The sequence below is a fragment of the Dasypus novemcinctus genome, chromosome 22 (assembly GCF_030445035.2).
Source record: "Dasypus novemcinctus isolate mDasNov1 chromosome 22, mDasNov1.1.hap2, whole genome shotgun sequence".
Taxonomy (NCBI): Eukaryota; Metazoa; Chordata; class Mammalia; order Cingulata; family Dasypodidae; genus Dasypus; species Dasypus novemcinctus.
The window spans coordinates 63,827,476-63,835,052 of record NC_080694.1 but is presented as its reverse complement, the minus strand read 5'-3'; positions in this window follow the sequence as shown (position 1 = coordinate 63,835,052).

Genomic DNA, 7,577 nt, shown 5'->3' with positions numbered 1-7,577 from the left:
TTTACTTCTATGTGTCAATTACTGTCTTGCAAGTAGAGCATAGGAGGGCAGAAAGTGATACAGTGGATGGAATAGGAGCACCTATGAGTTGGTGGTGGTTGGGACTGGGAGGTTCATTATACTATTCTATCTACTTTTGTGTATATTTCAAAATTCTCCATAATTCACCATTCATCAAGCATATAATATGCACTAGGTGGTGGGCATATTTAGTGTCAGGTTGGGGTATACACAGAACACACATTATTTTTCTGTTTTGAAAAAACAAATATCAAAAAAATTTTCCAACTCTGTATTTCAAAACAATCCTTACTGAATTATCACCCACATTCTATGAATACCCATCAACATGTTTGCATCCGGGGAACTGATGGACTTAAATGAGAGTAGGAAGCATGGACATGGACTTAATGGTCAAATTCATAACTTGAGTAGATACCAAACCTCAAAATCTTTTACTTTAGAAAGGAGCTCAAGGTCAGAGAGATTGGATGATTTGTTTCTCAAGGCCTCTGCACTTATGAAATGAAAATGGGTTTCTTAGCCCAGTTCCAGCTCTTAAGATGCCGTGATAATTTCTCTATCAACCCTATGAGGTAGGTACTATCATCCCTATTATACTGATGAGGAAACTAAAGCACCGAGATTAAATAACTTGCCCAAGGTCATACACCTTAAGTTATGGATCCTGGTTCTGAACCCAGGAACTTTGGATCCCAAGCCATTACTCTCAACAGGATGGACTGATGTAGGACTGTAATGGGTGATTTGGTTAATATGTCTCTCACTCTTCCTCTATATATATGTTTGGGGTGTATATGTGTGTGATGTACTGTCTAGTCTTTTAGTATCATTGTTTATAAAACTATATATATATATATATATTTTTTTTTTTAAGATACCAGGGATTGAACCTGGGATCTCATACATGAGAAGCAGGCACTCGACCACTGAACTACACCTGCTCCCCTGTTTCTAATATTTTAATGTCTAGTTGCTGATTTTTCTAGTTTTCATTTTTAGTTTGCCTAATACAGGTGATTTGTTTGCTTCTTTTACTACTATTTATGCTATTTTCTATTTCTAATTGTGTTTGAAGATGAAGCTTTCCCCTTAAAATTTTTTATTTTCAATCACTCCTTTAGAACCTCAGATTTTAAAATTTCTCTTTGCAAGATACTAACCTTTTTGTTCTCTGAGCCATAGCCTTAAAATGATGAGCCCAGTCTCCAGAAAATGTTGAAAAAAATTAGTCTCATAAAGAGCTCATTTCTCCAAATGCTTTGAATAACTTTCCTCAGGTTTACCTTAAATCGCTGCACTCTACCTCCTACCACCACCTCTTCTTAGGAACACTTTTATATGTGGGACTCGGAGAACTATTCAGTTGCAAAATTCTTCAAGATTCCTAGGAAAGGACCTAACAGTAAGCTTGAGGTTTATTTCCAGTGGAACTAAAGTTGTTGTCCAAGACTTGCCCTGCATCTGCTGCTTTCTTTTTTAAGATTTTTATTTATTTCTCTCCCCTTCCCCACCCCCCATTGTCTGCTGTGTCCATTCGCTGTGTGTTCTTCTTTGTCCGCTTGCATTTTTGTCAGCAGCACTGGGAATCTGTGTCTATTTTTGTTGTGTCATTTCTCTGTGTGTGCGTTGCCTCTCCTGGTCAGGCTGCACTTTTTTCGCACCAGGCAGCTTTCCTTGAGGGGCGAACTTCCTGCGTGTGGGGCTCTATGCGGGAGACACCCCTGTGTGGTAGGGCACTCCTTGTGCACATCAGCACTGTGCGTGGGCCAGCTCACCACACAGGCCAGGAGGCCCTGGGTTTGAACCCTGGACCTCCCATATGGTAGGTGGAGGCTGTATCAGTTGAGCAAAATCCTCTTCCCTTGTTGCTTTCTGTTAGTGAGATACTGGCCCTTGCAAGGTGTGGTGGAAGATCCCCCTCTCCTCTCTCCACAGATCCTGGAAGAAGGATCTGGATGAAGTGGCTGGGAAAGGGGAGGAGAAATGATCAAGGAAATTGCCCTATGCTTTTATTACTACACATTTCATGAGAGATCTCAAGCAGTTAATAATTACTGAGAGGCCTCAGAGGGAGCAGCCAGAAGCAGAAATCAGTGAAACCCAGAAGAGAAGGGAGAGATCAAGAGATGCCGCCATGTGACGAGCTAAGGAACAAGGATTACCAGCAGCCAGTCCCAGAGCGCCAGGCTTTGGGAAGAAAGCACCGCCTTGATAAGGCCCAGATAGCCTCAAAACGATGAGCAAACCCCAACGTAATGATTGCCAACTTCCCTGCCTCAGAGCTGTGGACTCTTTTTTTTTTTTTTTCAGTTCTGGGACTCTGGAGCAGAGAAATCAATCCTAGAAGTTATGCAGTCCCCTTAGGCCAGAAAGGATCTAATTACCCCATGATTGTAGTAATTCCACTTCATCCAATTGATCAGTAATCGCTGTAATTCCTAAACATGATTTTACATGAATACTTCATAATGCATTTGTTGTTTATACTTGAATAACCCAGGCCAATAATAAAAAAAACAACAGTAAGCAAATAAATTTCCATTGCTTAGGCTGACCCACTGCATGGTATTTGCTTAAGCAGCCAAGGAAACTAAAATGTACATGAAAATTGTTTGGTAAACTACAAAGCACAGTGAAATATTAGTGGTGAATCACAGAATGAAATAGTCAACCCAGTGGACGTGTGGTAGACAATTATTACTATTTGTTTTCTGTTCATCCTCTCTTCCTTGGGGATCTGCCCTTTCCCCATTCCATGGGATTATATTGTGCCTTCCCCATCCACCATCCTAGCGTAGACCCATGACTAAGGCTAGGAATCATGAGCAGACACCTGGATGCTGAAGGCCACTGGGGCCATGATAGTGCCCCAGAGGGTCCACTGGTTCTTGTGTACAATGTCTGAGCTACCTGGTTCCTGTGCTTCCTAAAGCCTGGGAGTTAGCCTTCCCTTCATATCTGTGAGCTGCCCATTTGTTTTTCTTTTCAACAAACTCCTTTTGCTTAAGCTAGTCATAAGCAGCTTCTGTTTCTTTCCACCAAAAATGTTAATCGATTAAGCTTCTTTCCCAAGTGGATTTTAATTAAAGAAATATCTTTTGCATCTTTGGGAGGGCGTGACAATTTATATATACAAAGATATAAGATCTATGTTTTCTTTTTCTGAGAAGCTCAGTCTCCTCTCTAACCCATCCTAGTCGGGCCTAGAAATGGTGTCACTCTCACTGCCACACATCAGTACTTCTTAGTGGAAGCATGTGACTCCCTTGGAGTGTATGGGGTCCAAACTTCTGGACCCCTCCTCAACATTGGCATCTCCTTTCCAGCTCCGTCTCTCAGTGATGTCTTCTTTGATTGCCAAAGCTCAAAGAGGCAGCTGTGCCAGCGGTACCTTCTCAAAACTGAAGCCATGGCCCTGAAACATAATCCCAAGGGAAGATGTAATAGGGACTCAAGGCAATTACTATTCAATGTCAAGTGAATGCCCATGCATTTGCATTTCTAACAAGTTCACAAGTGATTCTGCTGCTGCTGATTGGAAGACCACACTTTGAGAGCCGGAGCTCCCCAAGGATTAGGGCTTTAGGTCTGAAATGGTACCGGAAGAAAGTAATGTCACTGGAGTCCAGTGAGAGCTGGAATCTTATAGGAGACTACCTATGGTGGCCGGGAGTTATGTACCCCAGAAAAAAAAACATGTCCTTAATCCATTCCTGGTGTGAACTTATTGTAAACAAGAACTTTGGATGAGCTTAATTCAGGTAAGGTGTGGCCCAACTCAATCAGGATGGGTCTTTGCCGTATTCCTGGGGGCCTTAGAGAGAAGGCCACAGACAGAGAGAAGCCACAGGGAGCATCCAGAAGCTGGAAGTCAATGGAACCCAGAAGAGAAAGGAGAAACTTTGCCATGTGCATTGTCATGTTGTGGAAAAGCCAAGGAACCCCAAAGATGGCTGGCTAGCCAGAAGATACCAACGCTGGGAGCAATCAAGCCTCTGAAACTGTGAGCCAATGAATTCTTGTTAAGCCAAAAAAATAAAAAATTACTGAGAGGTGGATCATTTCAGAATCTGGATTTCCAGCCCAATTCTCTCCCCCAGGAAACCCAGACCCACAAATCCCTAGACCAATCAATCAACAAATGCAATATCTGCAATTTGATCCATTTAGGGTCTCAATCTTAACATCACGAAATGATCTTATCAGTCCCTTCTCAAAATGCTGCTTCCCATTTAGGTAGTCCTCTCTGGTGGAGGAGCCACCATCTTCTGATTATACTAGGCTCTTTTTGTTCTCCCCACCCCTGGCATGATCAGTTACCAAGACCTGATCCATTTCCCTATTTTTTCAATTCCATCCCCTCATATTTAGTCTTTATTGGACTCCCTATGACCAATCATTTCTGGGTTTTAACTTCTTTCTTGTCTTTCTCTGGCCTTCAGGTAAATGTTTAGTTCCTTGACATGGCTTTGAAGAGCATTCCTGTTCTTATCCTGCTTAACCTCTGACCTTATCTTACCACTTTCCACAAACTATATACTTCCAGCATGCCCTTTCAAGCGTTTGATCATCTAATTGGAAGACTTTTTCCTGCTTCTCCATCTGCATTATTTCCATACTTTCTTTATGACTCAATCCAAGTGTCAGCTCTTCCAGGAATTCCCTAGGATGCCTAATTCTTGGCCACCCCATCTCAGTACCAGAGCTCCACCAGAACCCCGACCAGACTTAGACCGTGTCATACTCCTATTTTTTTTCTCTCTCCTTTACAAGCCTAGTTCCTTGGTTTGGTACAAACGTTCATCCCTATTCCTGACTCCTTGCCTAGAGTGGAGCATCCTCTCAGACAGTTTTGTGGAATGAATGAGCGATTAATGTTGTTAACACAGTTCACTGAAGTTGTGACCTAGCAAAAGCTCACACAATGATTAACAATCCTCTATAAAATTATTTTGAGTAAAAACCATGAAACAAAAGGATGAAACAGGAAAGAAATGCAGACAGTGAAAATAATATACAAAAAATAGATTTAATACTTTTAAATTACATTAATATATTTTTTTAAATACCTTACATATTAGTCTGTACTATAATGAATAATAACATTTCTACTTGCTTCATTTATTCTTTGGATTTGAAGTAGCTAATAATGCAGCTCCTGGTGTTTCCTGGTGGCTGGTCTGCAGAGGCATGGTGCACTGCTGTTGGCAGCTATGGATTCAGCACCCAAGAAACAGCACCTCCGTGACTTGTCAGGCAAAGAGTACTGAGTGTCTTGGACCATGCTGACAGACTACTACAGACTAGGTGTGAACCTGCTTTCTGGGAGCAGGTCCCATTGCTCGAATCTGGAATCAGGGCTTCAGGTCAGCAGACGTGCCTGGCTGGTTGTGAGAGAACAGGCTGGACCCTCTTATGGTGTAGAATGATACCTGCAGGTCGATGGAAGTCCCCCCTCTGGTGTAGAAGGACACCTGCAGGTCAATGGAAAGCCCCCCTCTGGTGAAGGACACCTGCAGGTCGATGGAAAGCCCCGCCTCTGGTGTAGAAGGACACCTGCAGGTCGATGGAAGGCCCCCCTCTGGTATAGAAGGACACCTGCAGGTCGATGGAAGGCCCCCCTCTGGTGTAGAAGGACACCTGCAGGCCGATGGAAGGCCCCCCTCTGGTGTAGGACACCTGCAGGTCGATGGAAGGCCCCCCTCTGGTGTAGAAGGACACCTGCAGGTCGATGGAAGGCCCCCCTCTGGTGTAGAAGGACACCTGCAAGCCGATAGAAGGCCCCCCTCTGGTGTAGAAGGACACCTGCAAGCCGATGGAAGGCCCCCCTCTGGTGTAGAAGGACACCTGCAGGTCGATGGAAGGCCCCCCTCTGGTGTAGAAGGACACCTGCAGGTCGATGGAAGGCCCCCTTCTGGTGTAGAAGGACACCTGCAGGTCGATGGAAAGCCCCCCTCTGGTGAAGGACACCTGCAGGTCGATGGAAAGCCCCCCTCTGGTGTAGAAGGACACCTGCAGGCTGATGGAAGGCCGCCCTCTGGTGTAGAAGGACACCTGCAGGCCAGGAGGAAGAGTGGCCTATCTTCGGACTTGGTCCAAACTGAAGTTCGAAAGTGACTTTTCTTTCCCCTCTGCCTCCTGTTCTTTTCAAGCATTTAAGATATATCTTTCTTTTTTAACTTAGAAAAGATTTTTAAACACTGTACTTTTTAAAGAAAAAATTGCAATAAGGAAGTAAATTGAAAAGAAAAAAAAAAAGTCCCTGCACTTCCCCACAATTTCCCAGGAGTAACCACTGGACTCTGGAGCCAGATAGCTTGAGATTATGGCCATTATTCCTTCATTTATAAAATGGAGACAATAATAGTATTGATCTTATAGGGTTGTTATAAGAATTAAATACAGGCGGTGGACTTGGCCCAGTGGTTAGGGTGTCTGTCTACCACATGGGAGGTCCGCGGTTCAAACCCTGGGTCTCCTTGACCCATGTGCAGCTGGCCCATGCGCAGTGCTGATGCACGCAAGGAGTGCCCTGCCACGCAGGGGTGCCCCGAGTAGGGGAGCCCCACGCACAAGGAGTGCACCCCGTAAGGAGAGCCACCCAGTGCCAAAGAAAGGCAGCCTGCCTAAGAATGGCACCGCACACACGGAGAGCTGACACAACAAGATGATGCAGCAAAAAGAAACACAGATTCCCATGCCGCTGACAACAACAGAAGCAGACAAGACGCAGCAAAGACACAGAGAACAGACAACCAGGGGGGGGGGGAGGGGAGAGAAATAAATAAATCTTTTTAAAAAAAAGAATACACATCAAACACTTAGAACAGGGCTTGGCACATAGTACTACAGAATTGTTACAGACAAATGAACAAATACATTTACAAGTTTTGCTTTTTAACAAAATGGCCTCTATTTGTGAGGAAGAGGTTTCACCTAGATAGACTTCCAGATGAGATAATATTAACTTCATAACAGGCAGCCATACATGGTGTTTAAAAGCCCAGATTCTAAGGCCATGAAGTTTGGGTTCAAGTTCTAACTCTAATACCTTGTACTCGTTCAACCTTTGATAACCATTTGTGCCTCATCCATCTGCAAAGATGCTCAAATTCACTTAAAATATACAGATATGAACTAAAAACTATACTGAGGTGCCACTCGTCATCTATCAGATCTGCAAAAATTCAGAAGTTTGACAAAATACTATATGATTTTTTAAAAAATTGTACATTCCTGCTTGGAAAGCAAAAATGCAAAAACCCCTAATGTAGGAAAATCTCAATACTACATATGTAAGTTTACTATTTGTCCCTGCCATCCCACTTCCTTTTGAGTGTTTTGTAGATATTATTTATGAAGTTGGAGAGTTTTTTTATCATGAATGTTATTTTGTCAAATGCTGTTTCTGCATCAGTTAATATGATCATATGAGTTTTCTACTTTATTCTGTTAGCCTGATGACATTGCTTTTCAAATGCTGAACAATCCTTGTATATCTGGAATGAACTGCACTTGGTTGTATTGTTAATTCTTTTTATATATTGCTGGAT